At 37.6% G+C, this 20,574-nt stretch overlaps 2 long non-coding RNA genes across 6 annotated transcripts in view; one reads left to right on the top strand and one right to left on the bottom strand.

Annotated features, from left to right (window-relative positions):
• Window positions 1-4,129: 4,129 nt before the first annotated feature.
• Window positions 4,130-20,574, bottom strand: part of LOC144382305 (uncharacterized) — a 19,022-nt gene continuing 2,577 nt past the window's right edge. Inside the window, exons 1-5 of one of the 5 annotated variants that reach the window (XR_013448950.1) lie at window positions 20,171-20,238; window positions 16,701-16,793; window positions 15,865-15,977; window positions 12,743-13,195; window positions 4,130-4,700 (exon numbers count right to left, since the gene is read on the bottom strand). This is a non-coding gene — a long non-coding RNA (uncharacterized LOC144382305). Of the gene's footprint in view, window positions 4,701-12,742; window positions 13,196-15,864; window positions 15,978-16,700; window positions 17,628-18,167; window positions 18,228-19,240; window positions 19,401-20,170; window positions 20,239-20,574 lie in introns of those variants that run through there. The other 4 variants (XR_013448949.1, XR_013448947.1, XR_013448945.1 and 1 more) reach the window with 4 other exon arrangements.
• The window catches only part of LOC144382306 (uncharacterized), a 17,344-nt gene continuing 16,617 nt past the window's right edge, over window positions 19,848-20,574 (top strand). Inside the window, exon 1 of the long non-coding RNA XR_013448951.1 lies at window positions 19,848-19,951. This is a non-coding gene — a long non-coding RNA (uncharacterized LOC144382306). The remainder of the gene's footprint in view (window positions 19,952-20,574) is intronic.

Below are 20,574 nucleotides of genomic sequence, written 5' to 3'. Positions count from 1 at the left end.
TAAAGATTTTTAAAACATCGGGATTGGAATGTCTACATTTGCACCACATTTTATAATTGTTGTCATCATCACATTGAAAACTACTTATTAAGCCGTTGAGCCTGCATGGTGCTGTGGTAAGCAATGTATAAGGAGAACTAACCACACAGAAACAATTCCCATTTTGCCGGGTGGAAAGGGGAAGCTAAGGCTGAGGCACAGCATGAAGGATAGAGATTTGCTCCAGTGGGTGATGAATTATGAAGATTAAAAAAAATAGGTGGATTTTTCTTGTTTTCTTTTCTTTTCTTTTTTTTTTTTTTTAAGATTTTATTTATTTATTTGACAGAGAGAGACACGGCGAGAGAGGGAACACAAGCAGGGGGAGTGGGAGAGGGAGAAGCAGGCTTCCCGCCGAGCAGGGAGCCGGATGCGGGGCTCGATCCCTGAACCCAAGGACCACGACCTGAGCCGAATACAGATGCTTAATGACTGAGCCACCCGGGTGCCCCTCTTGTTTTGTTTTTACAGTTAAAATTGTTCAAAAGCAAAATAATCATACAACTGTAGAAGTAGAAGCAATCTTAAGGATCATCCGGACCGACACTTTTAATTTATAGATTAGAAAAGTGCGCACGAGAGATGCAAAATGATTTGCCCAAAGTTACAGAAAATGAAAAACATCCTCGGGATTACGATCTAAGAATCCTAAATCCAAATTTAATATTCTTTTCTTGGCACTATTTAGCCACAACATTTTCAAAAACACATCAATAAGTTATTATAGATGCGATCTCAGCAAAGATTCAAGAATTGGAAGGTTAGACCCAGTGACAGGATCCCTGGGCTATGCTTCTCATTAGCTCCAGAACTGTGGATCAGTTCCTTCATATCCCTGCATTTTCGTTCTTTCATGGATAAAACAAAAGGCTTGGACTGAATTCCCTCGTAGGTGGCCTTTCCTGCTCTCACATGCTACAATTCTGTTATTCAATGGGCACCCAAACATAGGTGGTTCTGGAAAGAGAATCCTATTCTCTTTGTTATGTTCCATATTGTTATGGAAGAATGTGTAAACTTCCCGTGGGGCCACCAGTGAAAAGGTAGTAGTCCTGAGCCAAGAAGAATGATCTCTTTCACTAAAAACCTCAGAAACTCAGAAAATCAGGAAGTATTTTCTTTTTCCCTGTCTCAGTTACTTCTTTACCACACAGGAGGATTTTCTTCTATATTAGAGCCATGGGAGCCTGATTGTTGTTGGCTCTAGGTCCATATCTATGCATGTAAACATATATATCAATAACTTTAGAAGTTATTGGTAAGGGAAGCATTTCTTCTTTCCTTCCTTCCTTCCTTCCTTTCTTTTTTTCTTATTTGGTTAAAGTCTCCCCCCCTCTCTCAAGTTCCAAATTTGGGGTAGTGGGTTTAGGGTAATGTTCCTCTGGTAGAGTGAGTGCTCCTCACTCTTGACTCTCTCCAGGGGGATGCTGTGTTTAGAGAGGATACTCATGCTTGCGCTGTCCTCAGTTCAAGAAAAAAGACAACTGAGTCGTACGTGGTTGTGCTTTCTGTTATGCTTAAAAATGCAGCTACCAGTTTGTGCACTTGAGGCCAAGCAGAACACTAAGATAAATTTAACAAACTCCTGATCCTGGGTTGTATACCAAGGTATGAATTCTTTTTTTTTTTTTTTTTTCCAATTTTTGCTTGATGTGCTAAATAAAATGGTCAAAATGGTGTGTGATTATTAAAGCAAAGAATTGTAATCATAACTCATTTCACAAAAAGTCCAGCTAGCTTGAAGCAGATTTAAATAAAGCCATGTACTTTGCACAGCCCATTTCTGAGGCCTGAGATAAGAGCAATGAACATCTAACTATACCATCCCAAATATCTGGACACAACCTGCAAGGTTCTGTGAAATGTCTTTGTGTTTTGGGTTAGGCTATTTGTATGTTTTGTCTACATGGCACTGAATAACTAGATGTTTGGGAACATCCAGATGATGAGCTTAAAAATTCTTGTGCGTGTGGCTTTTTAAAAATAATTTATTTATTTATTTGGGAGAGAGAGTGAGCAAGAGAGAGAGCATGAGCAGGGGCAGGGGCAGAGGGAGAGGCAGAGGGAGAGAGAGAGGCAGACTCCCTGCTGAGCAGGGAGCCCGACACTGGGTTCCATCCCAGGACCCTGGGATCATGACCTGAGCCAAAGGCAGACACTTAACTGACTGAACCACCCAGGCGCCCCTTAAAAATTCTTTTTTTTTGATGAGATTTTGGCATTATAACCAAGAAGCATTCCCAATTAATAATATAGATATCACCAGCCTTTGAAAAAGCATATGCTTCATTTTATTTTAGATTGACACGAGAGTAGAAAAACTCCATAACCATAACATTTTAACTCAGTTTTGCATATTGACTTCCATTTGGAAAAATTATAGTATGAAATGCCATAAGTTATAAAGCAATGACAATGCTTCTAAAGTTTTAGAAGCTTCTCACTCACGGTCTACTTCTCTGTTTTTCCTTTTTTTACATTAAAAATTTGATCTTTGCCTTATTGGAACTATGAAGAAATCTAAATCTGAATAGCCTTTTTTATAATAGACAGTCATTGTTTGTACTTGCAAAATTGGATTAAGAAATCACTGGTATTCTTAACACGTTTTTTTTTTGCCAAAGAAAATTCAGCATATTTCTGCTTAGCCTTGAAATTTCCACCAACCGGACTGAGTGATTGGGTACCACCCACACTCTTCTCCTTGGCGTCCCTACTTTCCCAGGGAAATCTCAGCTTGAAACCCATATGACATGTATAAACTCCTCTTGTGCCTTGTTCCGTTACACCTGTCCTGTGGGTGGAATGACTCCCCAACTGCACCACATCATGCGATCGAGCACTTAGCTTACAGACATCAAATAAACATCTTTTATATGTTTCCCCCTTTCCGTTCTGTTCTGTATCTAAAATTATAGACTACACCCTTCTATTTGACGGGAGCACCTCTCTTTGTGCTTCCTTTTCTTATTTTTTTTTTAAAGATTTTATTTATTTATTTGAGAGAGAGCGCACACAAGCAGGCAGGGGGGCAGAGGGAGAAGCAGACCCCCCGCTGAGCAGGGAGCCCGGTGTGGGACTCTATCCCAGGACCCTGGGATCATGACCTGAGCCAAAGGCAGATGCTTAACGACTGAGCCACCCAGGCGCCCCTTCCTTTTCTTATTTTTAAGCATCAAACTCCCTTTGGATCATAATTATTTCTTGAGCATGAGCATATTATAGCACATGTAATGAATACAGGTTCCTTCTTTCCTTCCATAAATACCTGAGTTGTTCAAAACCCACTCTTCCTTTTCCTCTCCCCTTCCAAACCAACACACACACACACACACACAGAGCTTTAAAAAATTAATGTAAACTAAATTTTTTAATGAATATAACAAACCTTTCTAATGGGCAGCTCCCTTTTGCTTTACTTATATCCTAGTACTATGGAAAAAGGAAATGTAAAATAAATACATTATTAATCGTCATAATAAACAGATGTTTGGAATTTTAAAATGTTCTCCTTTATTCAAACAGTACATGCAATAAGTGAACTAATCGTATTACACGGCTTATTACAAACCAAAAAAAGAATGCCCCTCCCCCAAAAAAACTACAATCCACTTCCTCACACCACCATTTCTGAGTTCTGCTTCTCAGATACAAAGTCTTCTACCAATAGTCTTTTACCAATTTCTTCTGCTCTTTCTGTTTCTTCTGAGAGTTCCCTCCATATTTCTAAATGATTTGCTTATGTTGTTTTTTCTTTATTAAGCACCTTGTGTATTATCTAACTTGCACCTATGGAAGCTGTGAATTTATCATTCTTCCCTACCCCCCACCCCGCCCACCCACCCCTTGTCCTTTCTTTCCTTCTTTCCTTTCTCAAGGTAGTTCTATCACAAATTTTTGCAAATGAACATTCTGTGTTTACATTATTATTACCATGTACATATTATCCATGAGTGATCCAATAGCATAGTGTGTTACATTTCTTTTTCTGTACGCTTATTTTTCCCCTAGAGTTAATATTTGCCCCCCAACCCTTTTTTTTTTTGACTACTGCCAATTTTTACCAAACTCTTCAAAAGAATTATAAAACTTTTTAAAAATTTTTTTATTGTTATGTTAATCACCATACATTACATCATTAGTTTTTGATGTAGTGTTCCATGATTCATTGTTTGTGCATAACACCCAGTGCTTCATGCAGAACGTGCCCTCTTTAAGACCCATCACCAGGCTAACCCATCCTCCTACCCCCCTCCCCTCTAGAACCCTCAGTTTGTTTCTCAGAGTCCATAGTCTCTCATGGTTCGTCTCCCCCTCTGATTCCCCCCCTTCATTCTTCCCCTCCTGCTATCTTCTTCTTCTTCTTCTTTTTTTCCTTAACATATATAAAACTCTTTTTAACACAGCCACATCAGATGATCTATTGGTTTCATTTTGGGGGAATCGGGGAGACATCTTTCTGGAATTTCTCCATCCTCCCACTCCAGGTGGGATTAATTGTTCTTTTCTGCCTCCTGCAAAGCTGCCAATCTTGCCTTTACCACCATCCTGAGAATTGTTCTCCCTTTCTCCAGTGTTGGTTCCCCAGTCTCCTGGATTTTTGTCTTCTTTGTAATTGGTTTCCTCTGCATCTTTGTTAGAGTACATCTTCTAGTAGCTTCCTAAGGAAAAGGGAGAGGGAAGAAATTTTTAACAACTCTTTATTTGTAAATAGCTTCAAGATTACATGGGTTTAATCATATATTATAGTTTCCCCCAGCTTCTTCTATTCTTAACATTTTGCCCCATTTGTGCACACACACACACACACACACACATACACAAGCTGTGTGTGTGTATACACTTTATAGTTCCATCATCAACTTTGATAAATTTAACATTGACACAATAATCTACCATCCATATTCCAATAGATCAATTTTGTCAGTTGATCCAGAAGTGTTTCTTACATTATTTTTCCCCTCTGTTACAGGATCCAGTCTAAGATCAGGTATTGCATTTAGATGTCATTGGTCTTCTTTAATCTGGACTATTTCCACAGCCTATCTTTGTCTTTTATGATGCTTTTGCTAAAATAAATAAAACTCCAGGGTGCTTGAGTGACTCAAGTGGGTGAAGAGTCCTACTTTTGGTTTCAGGTCAGGTCATGATTGCAGGGTCATGAGATGGAGCCCCATGTCAGGCTCCAAGCTGGGCTGGGCATGGAGCCTGTTAAGATTCTATCTCCCTCCCTTTAGTCTCCCCGCCTCTACAAAAAAAAAAAAAAAAAAGAATAAAATAAAATAAATAAAGCCCCCCTCCCTTCTATTTAATTAGAATGTTCCTCATTTTGGTTTCCTGTTGTTTCTTCCTGGTTAGATTCAAATTATGCATTCCTGGTCAGAATTCCTGGTCCTGTGTCCTTTTTAGGGCATCACATTTGGACACTGGATGCAGTGTCCTTCCCCCACCCCCTTATTGATGATATTAATTTTGGTCATCCAGTCAAGGTGTTAGTTAATTTTTTCCCCATTAGTTTTTTTTTCCTCCTTCCAATAAGCAATCTGTGGGAAGACGCTTTAAGACCATGCTAATGTTCTCTTCATTGAAATCTCCCCCTAGATTTTGCAACCATTGATGATTCTTGCCTAAACCAATCTTTACTTTGATGGTTGCAAATGATGATTTAACTCCTGCACTGCCTTCACATTTATAAGTAAGCACTCAGCATTTTACTAAAAGAACCTTCCCTTCCCTTCCCTTCCCATATATCTATCCATCCATCCATCCTACTGTCTCCTAACTATCTACCTATCTACCTACCTATCTATCTATCATCTCTCTATTTTTGGTATGGACTCGTCATGGATTTCTTTTTCCCCCAATAGTTTATAATTCATTACTGTCCCTACTCTCTCTTTCTTGAATTCCTGTTCTTCAAATTCTGGCATGATCCTGTAACTTTCTTATCGTTTCTCTTCTGTTTTTCACCTTTTGGTCTTTTAATTCTACTTTCTGGGACGTTTTTCAACTTTATCTCTTAATCCTTATATTGACTGTTTTTAACTATCACATTTTTAATTTTTGAGAGATCTTTCTTGTTTCTGATTGGTTTTTTTTCTTGGATGCAGTATACACTCTTCTGCCTTCCAGAACATTATTGAAACTCTTTTCTGCTCCCTGCATTGTTTCTATTTCTTTTCTCTGACTTTTTTTTTTTTTTCGGATTATTGAAAGCAAATTATTATTTGTTTTTTTTTAATTATTATTTGTGTGCCTGTCATGGTGGAGGTGTTCCTCAAATGTTTAGTGATCTTTGACAGATTCTACTTAAGAGTGAGGCATGGGTAGGGTTTGTTGACTGTTGGGCTTCACTGTGATGTGATTCAGTAAAGCCCATTTGTTTTCACTGAGATGTCTCCAAAGGTCAGTGTCTAGATTTGTTTTCTCTTGCAGCAGTTTCTCCAGGGGCGAATCATCCAATCTTCTGGTTGGGGAAAACTGTGGTGGTTGTGGGGGAGGGTAGGGAGTGGGAGGACTGGTTGGAGGCAAGAGGAAGATATAAGCTTGGATGCTGGAGCACAAGGAGGAACTTTTGCACAGTGTTCCCCACACCTTCCATTATGCCTACAGTCCCTGTGCTCAGAGCCTCTCTCTCTTTCAATTTCTTCAAGGAATAAATCTCAATTCTTGTTCAGGGTAAGAGAGGAGTAATCACATAACTGGGTGGAGTAATGGAGTAGATGGCGGGGAGCTAAATGCTCTTAGTACAGACTCTCAACCAGTGCTCAATCTTCTCCATCCAAGGTGTACCTGATGTCTCCAATTCCTGAAATTTTTAGTGTTCTGTAGGATGAATTAACTCTCTTCTCTTTGCCTTCTGTAGACTTAGGTTTTAGCTTTCTCCACTCCATTAAGTCAGTTATGATGGGCCCTTCTACTTTCTCTTAGAAATTTGTAGAATCTTCCATCTGTTGTCATCTCCTCTCTCACTCTGTCTGTACTAGTGAGTTTATGCCATTTAAAATTCTTATTCTGTCATTTTGATGATGCTTCATAGAGTGACAGAGGTAAAGATATGGATTTGATCCACCTTGTTAACTAGAATATAAACAAAAATTTGAAATAGGATGAGAGAAGCAAAGTCCAAGATTAGAATTAGCATTCTGGCCACCTGCACTTAATCCTTTCCAATTTAAGTGGAAGTGGCTGCTGGGTGTGATTTCTGCACACATAAGTTTGTTTTCTGATCAAGGGGAAAGACAGGATCCTAAAGGATTAGTGTGGGGGAGGATGTGATGTAGCTGCTCAGGGAAGGGTATCAAAAGAAGCTATTTACATCATATTTCTTTATATAATATGTAAAATTATATCTCATCTGCAATGACCCACATACCTTTGCAAGATTGATCTAGAAAAATGGAACAACCTTAAGACGATCCAGTACTGGAGATCATAATATAGATATGATACAAATGATCTATATTTCACCACTTAAAATGACAATTCAAATATAACATGGGATGCAGGGATGGATTTAATAGGAAATTCAATCATAAAACAGAACTTAAAGAGGTGCAAACTTCCAGTTATAAAAAAAATAAATCCCAGAGATAAAAGGTACAAAAAGAGAATATAGTCAATAATATTGTATTAACATTGACTGGTGAATAAACTACACTTATCATAGTGAGCATTGAGTAATGTATAGAATTGTCGAATCAATATGTTGTACACTTGAAAACTAATATAACATAATATTTTAATTATACTTCAATTAAAAAAAAAGAGGTGGGAGGGCCTGAGTGGTTCAGTCGGTTAAGCGTCCTACTCTTGATTCAGCTAAGGTCATGATCTCAGGGCTGTGAGTTCGAGCCCTGCTTCCGGCTCTGCACTGGGCATGGAACCTGCTTGGGATTCTCTCTCTTGCTTCCTCTGCTCTCCCCACACTCTCCCTCTCTAAAAAAAAGAGAAAGAACAGAACTTAATTTTCATGTGGTCAACAACTAACGTTAGAAACCCCGTATGTGCCAGGCACCATACTAGGTGCTTATTTCCTAGATGTTTGTGCTAGGTTATCATTAATACCCTCAGCAGGAGAAAATGTGTTTTTGACAGAAATGCAGACAAACTCAAGTTACAATGATGAAATAAGGAAACTGGTTGACTCTATACGGTAATAAAACTGGAGAGTGACTGTAAAATATAATCTGCCTATGGTGCAGTTTGACTTATCTCAGAAGGATTTGCCCAATAAAACATTACTTAGGTATCTAAGGAAACTGTATTTTATGATTCCATAACTAACTGGAAATTAAGCAATTTGGCTGAATCAATAGTTTATTTATAAATATTCATATTTTTGTGAAACCACAGCCAGTTTCTGGGTAGTTTATCTTATCAAACAGTGATATAATGTAGGAAAAGGAAGATCCATTGGATGGTCCACTATATCAAGGGGAAGAAAATTCCATATATCATTCAGGATTTTCAGCTTGATACTCCATTAAAACTTCGCTGAGTTTTAGTTAAATTATGTGACGAAGGAAGGAATAGTTTTCCTACACAATTCCTTCACAGACTTTGTCACTGGTAAGGGGTAGATGGAAGAAGGATTGTGGAATCCTCTACAATACATTGTTGAATGAACACAGGAGGTCATGATATGTATTATAATATGCAGTCTGTATGAGAGGGTCTAGCAGTATTTACACAAATGTTTAAAAGAGGTAATACCGAATTTGCAGGCTACATTAGGCCAACTGATGACATCCTTGTTCCCCACATGTCGAGTGTGGGCAATGATGTGGGGCAAAATAAAGGCTAATATATTGTTAATGGGAATGCAAGTTGCTATAGCTATTTCGGAGAGCAATCAAGCTTCACATCAGAAAAATGCAAAATAAAACAGTAACGAGATACCATTTGGTGCACATCAGATTGGAAACAATTTTAAAATCTTAACAATACTAAGTGTTGGCAAGCAGGTGGGGAAGTTCATGCTTGCTACATTGTAAATCCAAAGGACCACTTCAAAGAGCATTTTTGTAATCACCAGTAAAGTTGAAAATAAGCATACTCTCTGACTCAGACATTGCAGGTTTTCATTTTATTTCAGTTCTTTGTTGATTGAATTATATCTTCAAGTAGACTTCAAGAAATGGTCTATCTCCAGAATCCTTGCTTATCTGATGCTATCTGTTGTTTGTATGTTGCCTGTATGTATCTGTTGCCTAAATGACACTGGGTATGGAATTTTTCAGTCAAGTCCCTTATCTCTTAAAACATTTAGATGTTGCTTCAGTTTTCAGATGAATGTTCCAGAGAAGAAGTCTCAAGTCAGTTTAATTCTTTTTCCCTGTGTAGGCAATTTGATCCCTTTTCCAGGAAGCCTATAGGAATATTTATCTTCAGCTGCTTCACCAGCAACATTGGTGTTAATTATTTTCTGTTATTTTTTTCCCTGAAACCCTTTAATATGTAAATTGAACTAATCATTTCAGAAATATTTCTGCCCCTGAATATATCTTTGACTTGGTTTTCCACATGTTCATTCTGTGCCTTTTTATTTCTAACATATTTCTTTGTTCTGGGACTGGATTGTTTTCTTCTCAGTTCCTTTCGTTAACATTTCCAGCTCCTTTTATTTTATTTATTTATTTATGTTTATTTTTTTTCCTTGAGAGGGAGAGAGAGAATCTTAAGCAAGCTTCATGCCCAGCACAGAGCCCAACACAGGGCTCCATCTCACAACCCTGAGATCATGACCTGAGCGGACATCAAGAGTCAGACGCCCAACTAACTGAGCCACCCAGGTGCCCTGACATTATTTCACATTTTCCTTAATTTCCTCAAGAGTGTGAAGAATATAGTATCTAAACACTTCTTCTCCTTCCACAGTAACACGTCTTCCAATTTGGATTCTTCATCACATTTCTTCCCTTTGGGGGGACCTATGGAGGGGAGACTAACAAATTTTTGCATAGGTCCCATTTCAGCTTGTTTTGCCTACTCACCTTTGGCTTTGCAATCCTACCCTACCTTTTAGCTTCCAAGTAATGTAGCAAATTCTCCTTGACTCCAGATCTTGTTCATCTGGGTAATATTTGAGTCTTCCCCTCGAACAGGATTTTAAGACCTCATGTTAATGGGCTGTGGTTTTGTTCTATACTTGCTTGTGGGAGCAGGAAGGGGCTGGAGAATTTGGGACTTGGGGAGATGAGATCATGGAACTTTATCACCTCTCTTTGATGAACCCTACATAACAAGTCCATTCCACTAAGTTGGGGGATGAGGGTCTGTCCTTGCAGACAAATAGTTGGGGCACTGAGGTTCTCTTGAGTTTCACTATGTTACCCTGTTCCAGGGTCATCAAGCTGGTGTATTGAGTGTGCAAGCATTGGGTGTTCTGATTTTTAGTTTCGTGTGACACGTTCTCCCTCCCACCTGTCATCCAGGGACTTTATTTGCTACTTAAACAAAAACAAAAACAAACAAATAAAATCCTCTTTCACTTTACACCCAAGGGAAAAGAGGCAAATTCTATGCATTTTTCTGAATTAGGTTCATACTATTTATCTGAGGTTAGAGGGTGGGGTTTCAAGTTAGAAGTTCTCTACATTTTATTTACATCCCCACTCTTCATACCACCAAACCTCAGTGAGGTTTCCCAGAATTTTATCTGCCTACTGATTGCCTCACTGTGTTTCTCTCTTGAGAGAGAAAGTCAGGAGTCTGTTTCCTGCATCACCTTTTAATTTGATAAAATTTGTGTTATATTGGATGATATTCTTGAAGTTTGTAGAATAAGATAGCCACCCTTGTATGGTTGCAGCATCCATTATATATCCTTTGCTCTTTTCACTTCATTTTTTCTATTTGGCTTAATTTAGGGGAGGAAAGTTCTGTGGTGGTCCTGCATTTTGACTATCATTTAAAGATCTTTCCAAGTTCATATTGTACATATCTTCTCAGTTTCGAATGCATTGGGTTAAGTACAGAAGATTATTTGCATTGAAGTTTTCTAATGGTAAATTGTGCCCTCAAATTCTTATTTGAATGTTTTCACCCGGTCTTCTTTAAAAAAATCTTTTGTGGCCATCATTGCTATTTCTATATACTTATTCTTATAAGCAGCCCACAGCCCAGAAGAAGACGGAGGATAGGATTTTTTAAACAAAATACATTTGATTATTTTCAACCCTTGAGGGAAGGAGTAACTACAACAACAACATAATTAGAGCAGACAATTCTACTTAGGTTAGTGAGTCGCATTTTCCTAAAGGTTATCTGTCCGTTTTTAGCTTACCTTTAATATCAATAAGAAGAGTGTGAAGAAATGTAATTACTTCCAAGATATTCTTTTTATTTTATTTTATTTTTTTAACTAGGCTCCACACCCAGCATGGAGCCCAACATGGGGCTTGAACTCATGACCTTGAGATCAAGACCCGAGCTGAGATCAAGAGTCAGACACTCAACCAACTGAGCCACTGAGACGCCCCTAAGTTATCCTTAAATTAGGTTTCCAGAGAGTGATTTTTGTTGTTGTTGTTGTTGTTGTTTTACAATATCTTCTACTTAAATATACCCAACTTATGTCCATACACAAAAAGGTCACTTGGGGATTTATATTAATAGTCTTACACTAACATTTCAATAGGAAAATCAGAAAATGGCACTGACAAGCCACTTAATGGAAAAAATACAAATGACCATTAAAAATAGCATTCACCTTGGGATGCCTGAGTGGCTCAGTCGTTAAGCGTCTGCCTTCAGCTCAGGTCATGATCTCAGGGTCCTGGGATCTAGTCCCGCAGCAGGCTCCCTGCTCAACGGGAAGCCTGCTTCTCCCTCTCCCACTCCCCCTGCTTGTGTTCCCTCTCTCGCTGTGTCTCTCTCTGTCAAATAAATAAATAAAATCTTTAAAAAAAAATAACATTCACCTCATTAGTTACCAAATGCATTTAAATGAAAAAAAACCATTATTTTTTATCAAATTCACAAAGATAAAAAATAATTTTATTCTAAGTGTTGAGAAGAGTATAATGAGATACACTGATATAAATAAAAACAAATACAACCTTGGTGGAATGTAATTTGAAAATTCTTAGGCAGAAAAATTTGAAGTTTTAGCCCTGACCTAGACATTCTACTGCCAAGAAACTATCCCAAGGAAATGATCAGAGAAGAATATAAGTATTTATGTACAAGAATATTCATTGCACTATTACTTACAAGAAGAAAAAAAATTGAAAGCAACTTAGTACTAAGGGAATATCTAAATAAATTGTATGACTTAAGATGAAATATTTCAGCAATCATTAAAACTGTGTTTTGGAAGAATTTTAGCAGCATGGGAAAAGTACAAAATGTAACATTAAGTGAAAGAAGCAGACTATTCTTCTTATGCTAAATAGCAATATATTATACACATAAAATAAATCTGGAAAGAAATACACCAAAATATCATCAGCGATTCTATCTGGGTAATGAGATAATAGGTAATCTTTATCTTATTCTTTAAACTTCATTATACTTTCCAAATGTTCTTTAATGAGCATGTATTATTTTATAATCAAGTAGATTTAAAAAATATATTATATTTATATATGCCATACATGATATCTCTATAACCACATTATGTCCTCAGCAGGACAGGATCATATTATATATACCCTTACAATGACATAGAAGGTCTTTCATGGATATGTTCCCTACTTACCTCATTTTATTTTTTACTCTTCTCAGATCTTTCCACTTCATTTTAGTCATGCTGAACTACTCACAATCTCTCTGAATGTGTTTATCTACAGATGCTGGGTTTTTTGTTTTTTTGTTGTTTTTTTTCCTGGAATGCCGTGGGCTTGATTTCAGGAGCAGAGACATTCATTCTTTTGGAGGAGAGACTTGTAAGAACAAGACAGGGCCTAAGGTCTGGGAGATTCTGGGGTATCAGGCAAAACACCAAGACAGAAACTCAGGCAGAGAAACAAGGTGGAACCCCAATCAACAGAATCAAGACACCAAGAATCACACTAACTTAGTAAACCATAGATGCACTGAAGATTTCTGTGAATCCTGGCTAGAGCTACTTCATGCTGAGTCCGTAACACCTGTTAAAACACTTCGGTCCTGCTGCCTAAGAAGTAGCAATATTTTCATTTAAAAACAACATCTAAATAAACAAGCAAACAATCAAATAAATGAATAAATACACAATCAAATTCTAAAGGTACATTAAAAAACTGATAATTATCACATTATTGTTTATCTTCATGAGAAGGAATGATGAGGAATTATATCCTTAATCCTTAATGAATAATCATGTAGGTCAACCTCTGGCAAGTTTCACCTAAATATGAGCTTCTCAACCTTTTTCACATTGTGGAGCACATATAAAATGGCATTTATATGACACTCAGGGGTATATCCGTGAGGACGCTTGTGGACAAAGCTGATCTGTCTTGGGTCTCTGTGGGCCCCAGGCCCTACCCAGCTCCCCTTACGGCTGAAATGATCACTATCTCTACACACCTAAGACACATTCCCGGCACACCAGCTCTGATCTACATCATTCCAAGCAGAGGCACATCTAGTCTGTTTGGAAATGTCCCCAGGAAAAGAGTTTTTACCCCTCTTCCCCAGGTAAACTTTTCCCTTGGATTTCGCCATGTGAATACCAGCCAGAGATCCCTTATTTTAAGCCACATGCTAACCTAGCTCATTTTAAGGACTTTATTTTAGGTGTTTGGCCATGATCACATGCTTTAAAAAGCAATCTCCTGTCACTTTCTTTTGTGTAACACCCTCATGTAATGCATGTCTTACATATGGGGACCAGACTATCACTTGCATTTTCACAGATTGCTTAAGTAAGTATTTTTTCAATAAGGAGTCAGCAAAATTCTAGAGGTAGATACAGAAGTAAATCAGTTAGAATCAGCCAACAGTTATTTTCCTTCATTTGTGTTTGACCCTATCATAGATCCTTGGGGAGGGAATAAGGAACAAAAGAAAGAAAAGCCATGACAAGTTTGTGTGGACCACTGTCCTCTGGTGCTTTATTATTCATTAAAAACAGACTTGTTTCCCCCTTTCTTATCCTCTGCTAAAGGACTAGCCCTAAGTGTCCTGCTTAATTTTGGCGATTGTATTTCAAAGGAATAATGGATATGGTCAAAGGCATTTATCTGGGAGCACTGATAATCTGCTTATTTTTAGGGGAATAATATAATGCTATATGTTACAAACCCCTTGGGTTTCATTTTTTTCCACCAAGAATAGGAATATGATCAAGTATTTTTGACTTTTTAAAATTGCCATTTACCTGAACTAGTTCCTACCATGAGTGGTTAATGGGAAGGAGTGGTAGTCTAGACTTTAGGTTTGCTGTTTTTTTCTGTTCCTCTTCTCTCCACCCACCACCCTTCCCCCCCATTCTCCAGTGTAGAAGTGTCTGTGCTTAAAGCTGTGTAATCATGTATTTTTTTTCCTGCCGCCAAATACTTCCTTAAAATTATACATATGTCCCTTACACTAGAAAGTAGTGGTACTGTTCCTTGCTTAGTACCTGTTTTCTTGATAAATAATACTTAGTCCTAACAGTGACAGTGCCAGCAATATAGAAGAATTTCAAAAAGAGGATTTAGGTAAATGACCTACTCCAGGCACCCTGAAGGACATCTAGACCTAGGAGAAGCAAAGCTTTCTCATCATAACTTTTTAACAGAAACCAATGATTATATGGGATCTGTATTTTTTTTTTCAGTGCATATAAACTGTGTTATTTGCCACAGGTTTATAGAAGGGGGTGTGTGGGCAGGCTTTTATGAAGCTGTTTTCTTTCATCTTAGTCAACAGGCTTACAGTTTGGTTACCTGCCAACGGATCAGAGGTGGGGCCTTGTGTTATGGCTTTATAGGGCAATCGGCTCGGTTTTCTAGCCTGTGTGGACAGCTGAAAGTAAGGCCGGCCCACAGCCTAGTCAGCCATGTTTTTCTTATTTTAAAAATAGCTAAAGTATACCCAGTGACTTTATTCCTAGTTATTTAGCCAAGAAAAATGAAAACACATACCCACATAAAAGCTTGTGCACAAATGTGAATACCATTATTCATAGTAGCCAAAAGAGGAAAGCAATCCAAATGTCCATCAGCTGATGGTATATCCATACAATAGAAAATTATTCTATTGTGGTATATCCATACAATAGAACATTATTCCACAATAAAGAGCAATGAAGTACATACTACAACATGGATGTGTCTCAAAAAACATTTTGCTAAGTGCAAGAAGCCAGTCACAAAACACCATGTCTCCATTAATATGAAATGTTCAGAATAGGCAAAATCTATAAAGACAGAAGTAGATTAGGTTGCCACAGCTGGGGGGAGGGGGAGGTCAGGAAAAAGGGGAAATGACTATTAATAGGTATGGGGTTTCTTTTGGGGGAGATAAAAATGTTTTAAAGTTGGCTGTGGTGATGTTTGCACAACTCTGCCAATACATTGAGAACCACTGAACTGTACACTTTAAATAGATTAATTGTAATGTGGATTATATTTCAATAAAGCTGTTATTATAATAATAGTTCAATTATAACTCTCTACCCAGTAAGAGTGGGTGGGGAATAGTGACTTCCTTCCAAAGAGTGTAGTATAGAAAGAGGGGGAGAAAGAGTCACTTCATGGTGGAGAAAGCCGACAAACACCCTATCAGCCAGGTGATCACGTTTGACATGATATGTTGAGAATGCCACTTTACCTCCATGGTCTTTCTCCCCAAAACCCATAACATGAATAACACATCAGACAAATCCCAACTGAGACACATTCTACAAAATACCTGAGTTGTACGCTTCAGAACTGTCAAGGTCATCAAAAACGAAGAAAGTCTGAGAAACTGTTAGAACCAAGGAGACATGAGGACTGAATGTAATGTGGTGTCCTGAGTAGGCTCTTAGAAGAGAAAAGGGAAATTAGGTAAAAACTAAGGAAATGTGAATGAAGTATAGACTTTAATAATAATAGATCAATATTGGTCCATTAAATGTGACAAAGTTATCATACTAATGTAATATGATAATAACAGAGGAAACTGGGTGTTACCTAGCTTCCCTGAGCCTCAGTTTCTCATCTCTATAGTGGGGATAATAATACTGCCTACCTCATTGGTCTTGGGGATTTAAATGATTGAAGCCTTTTGATATATAATATTTCAACAGTGCCTCACAAATGCTTAAGTGCTCAAAAAGTGCTAGGCATTATTACTACTATAGTTACCCACATTTTTTTTTTCAGGTATTTTATTTTAGAATGAGACAGTGACTAAGAAAAAAGTCTACCTAGTGCAAATGTAATTTTGTAAGAGGTTCAGAAATGCTGCCCTTTTTACAATGTTTATTAAGTAAATAAGTGCCTGTTTCAGAGGCAGGTGATAAGGAATTGAATATGTAGGTACATTTTTCTCCTTCAACCATCTACATTTTAGATGGACTGGGAAGGAAGTGAAAGAAGATATATACTCAAGGGGGAAAATATAAAGTTAATACATTATTTTGAACTCAGAATTAGTGGGGGACAAATAAATAAGAAATGCACTATTCCCTCCCGTAGAGCCTCATGCCAGAACAAGTAAATAGCAAAATTGATTTTAATTACAGTTTTTTCACTGTTACTCACCTTTATCTGATGGTCATCCTCAGCGGCAGTAAAATCTCCATGGGAAACTGCACAAGAAGTTCTAAATATGACTAGTCCTGAAACAAAAAACACCTGGCCACAAATATTACGTATATATATATAAAAGGTCAATCCCAAATCAGAATGCCCAGATAAACAACAGATAAATAAAAATACTTTTTTAGTATACATATGTCTCAAATATTGCATAAGAATACTTCATACTAGACAAGTATTCATTGTTTATCTGAAATTTAAATTTAACCGGTGTCCTGTATTTTTATTTGCTAAATCTGGCAACTCTACCCAAGGATAAGTATGCTTTTCAATGTTTATGATATTTTCTTTCTAAAATTATCATAAGAAACTTAGGAAGATGAATAGCAGCCCCTTTGCATCCCTCATGCATGTTCTAAGCAGCAATTCTGTAAGCCGTAGTAAGAATGCTTTCTTTCTATCAAAGGTCACTGACTCGTAGGAAAAAAAAAGAATTAGAAGTTACAGCAATTCTATCTTTAAAGAAATAGCAATTTATCAAATCACCAGCTCCCTCATCTAAATTCAAGAAAAAAAAAATGGAGGAAATGTGAATACACGCAAGAGAAAAAGAGAGGGAGATGAGCAGACAAAGAGACAGAGGGAGGGTGCAGACAGCACAGAAAGAGAAAGACCAAGGCAACAGGCAGAGGAGGGAAAAGGGGAGGAAGAAGGCATCATAGCTCAGAGATGGGTCAGTGGAGGCTCAGGGCTTAGGGAGCCTGCAGGCTTCAGCGGGCAGCAGGGCAGGGGGGCCGGGAGGCGACGTTACAGCAGCCTGCCCGCCGACCCAAGGACCAGATGCGCGCACACTGAGGGGTGGACGTGAAGTGATCCTGCCTAGGCTGCTGCCAAGAAATCTGCTTTCTGCTTTCGACTCAGAGACTGTTGGCCGTGAAGAAAGGAAGGAAGGAAAGCAGTGGGAGAGGAAAGGAGGGAGAAGAGGAGGAAAGGAGGAAGAAGAGGTGCCCAGCTTTCTCTTTAGTTATATGTAATGTTTTATCTACCTTGGCACAAGAGAGACTTTTTTTCTAAAAAAATGGGTAATCTCAAGTTTGGCTCGGGAATTAAATCTGTCTCTGTCTCTGTCTCTGTCTCTCATACACACATGCACACACATGCACACACACCCCATGATTACACTCTACATGTTTGACCCTGACTCAGTTCAGCTTCATGTTCAGCATCCTTGAACTTGGCCAAGTGGCAAAGGTGAGGAAGGACTGAGTCACCAAAGATAAAGTATAATTTAAGTAATCCATCTATAAATCATAAAGATTTAGTTGTACATTAAATTGTTACCAGGCCTAAAGAGTCAGACTTTGAGAAAAGATTTTGAGCTGCTAAATTTTGGAACTTTCAAAAAAATGAAAAAGGATATAATAGCATTTTAGTACTGAGGATGGGGAAATTAATTTCTATCACGTGTACCTTTTTAAAAGCACATGGATATGGGCGCATGGGTGGCTCAGTTGCTGGGCATCTGCCTTCGGCTCGGGTCATGATCCCAGGGTCCTGGGATGGAGTCCTGCATCAGGCTCCTTGCCCAGCGGGAAGCCTGCTTCTCCCTCTCCCACTCCCCCTGCTTGTGTTCCCTCTCTCGCTGTCTCTCTCTCTCTCTGTCAAATAAATAAAATCTTTAAAAAAATTGAAAAATTAAAAAAAAAGCACATGGATATGGATATTTTAGAGAAAAGCTTCCTTACGTATCATCACAAGAAAACATAAATGCGGTCTTGGTTAAAACATGGACATGTCAAAACTCTCATATGTGCCCCAGTTGTCTGAAGAGAAAATGCCTAAAATCAAGAAGCAAGGATGGTAAGAGGAGTGTTTGGGGTTGTTTAATTTAGAAGGAAGGCTGGATAATAGCCAATAAATTTCTTGGCTTTAAATAAGACCCTGGTGACATGTTTCATTTTGATTTCTGAGATTAATTAATTATGGGAAAAACCTTAGAATTTATTTAAAGGGTCACATGGGAAAAGTCATACGCCAGTTAGAAGGGTTTGGTCTGAGATTGAGGAGTTCCAAGATAGGATGACTGGCATGTGGAAAATTACTAAGAAACAAATAATGGCTAATGTTCTTGTTTTCCAAATTAAAAGGAGGAATTATTTTTGATACCACCATAGAGATCATTAAAACTTTTACAAACTATTTTGGGAAAGAACTTGGTGTACAGCAAGCCCAGGAAACTTTCCTGAATTTTCAATGTTGTATCTCCAGTATCTAGTATAATGCTGAGCATGTATATATATCACAATAGATTTTATCACCAAACCCTTAAATGGAAGACAGCAAATTCAAGAGCAGCTTCGAATTCTGATAAATGGAGAAACTGGAAGATTAATAAAAATCGTTCAATGAAGAAAGAAATACAGATCATTACTAGTTTGGAACTGGTTTTGTCAATATAGGTCTCTTAAGCATTTGCCAAGATAACTGCAAAAAACTACTATGAAAATGATTGCAGCCAAACGTCAGACTTTAAAGAAACCTACCATAGCTCTGTTGAAATTCAAAACGCAAAGGTGACGATTTAATTTTGGTCTGTCTTTATCTGTGTCTGAGAACAGTTCCACATGCTTCATTTGCTTTTCGATTTTTGTTGTAAGCTATAGAATAGTCAACAGATTTTTCTACCATGAAATGCACCCAAAAGGCAAACACACACACACACACACACACATTTTTTAAAGGAAAAATATAAGACATGAGCAAAAGATCTCATCTAGAAGCTAAATTTTAGCTCATCTCCTCATTCCTCTCTCCTGGTTAGTCTGAGGTTTTCTGCAAAATAATAAAAATAATGGCAATGTCACATGTCTGGTCACATATTCATTCTTCTTTTTCAACTTCCCTCTTTATCTCATGCCTCTCCTCTGTCAGAATTCTTTTACAACTTCTGAGTATTTTTTAAAAGTTTTACTAATAGTGTGTTCTCAAAAGTCATGTTAATAGCCTGTTCCCTTTATTAATTACTACTTTTGCTGGAAAAATCTTTAGCCATGATTTAATTATTTTTTTTTTGTACCAGACATCCCTTGCCCAATCTGCCTGTAACTCCAGATTTTGCAGCTTTCCACATACATTGCTTCATATTTTCCAATGAAAAAGATCACATTTTTAGAATCACCATTATGTGAATGTTACTCTTCTTACAGAAAATTCTGCAGAAGTTTAATTCATCCCTACCAAGAGCATCAGTTTAGGTAAGCAAATCCTCAAATATACAATGTCTTCTATTTGGCACAAGGAACAGTTTTGAGGAAAAATAATTAATCAAATAATTCTCAAAACTTACAGAGTAAAGAGCTATAGTTTCATCAAAAATCACCAAGTTTTCAGTTAGAGCAAAGCACTGAGTTATTTTCTACAGTATCTACTCTTGCACTTAAAGCTGCTCAGTATAGTAAAAGTCTGAAAAATACCTTCTTGCTAGTCGTATCCCACGATTTTATCATATCCATGCCAAGAGTAAAACTTTCACTTTTGTGCATCGTAATGAGTGGACTTGAATTCTTCTTTCTAATTTAGGAAGACTATTTATTCAGTGGCTATATTTTTTTGGCGCTGCATTGGGATACAGGTGCAGTTCCTTTCTAGATTTCACATTGTCTGGAATGTTCCATGTTTTGATCCAAAATATACTCTATGTTCCACAAATGAGAGGAAGAGTTTAGAAGCCTGGATTCTTCTACAAAAGTACTTTTTTTTCTTCTTTGAAAAAATTCAGTGTTTTACATATTTTATTCACACTTTCAGGGTCAGTGGGATTCTCTTCCCCATGTTTTACTATTTTTCTCACCGTAAAAATGATACATGAAAAAAATAC

This window comes from Halichoerus grypus, chromosome 1, assembly GCF_964656455.1.
Source record: "Halichoerus grypus chromosome 1, mHalGry1.hap1.1, whole genome shotgun sequence".
In the NCBI taxonomy this organism is placed as follows: domain Eukaryota; kingdom Metazoa; phylum Chordata; class Mammalia; order Carnivora; family Phocidae; genus Halichoerus; species Halichoerus grypus.
Note: the sequence above shows the minus strand (reverse complement) of the source record. Positions and strands in the feature narration are given on the sequence as shown.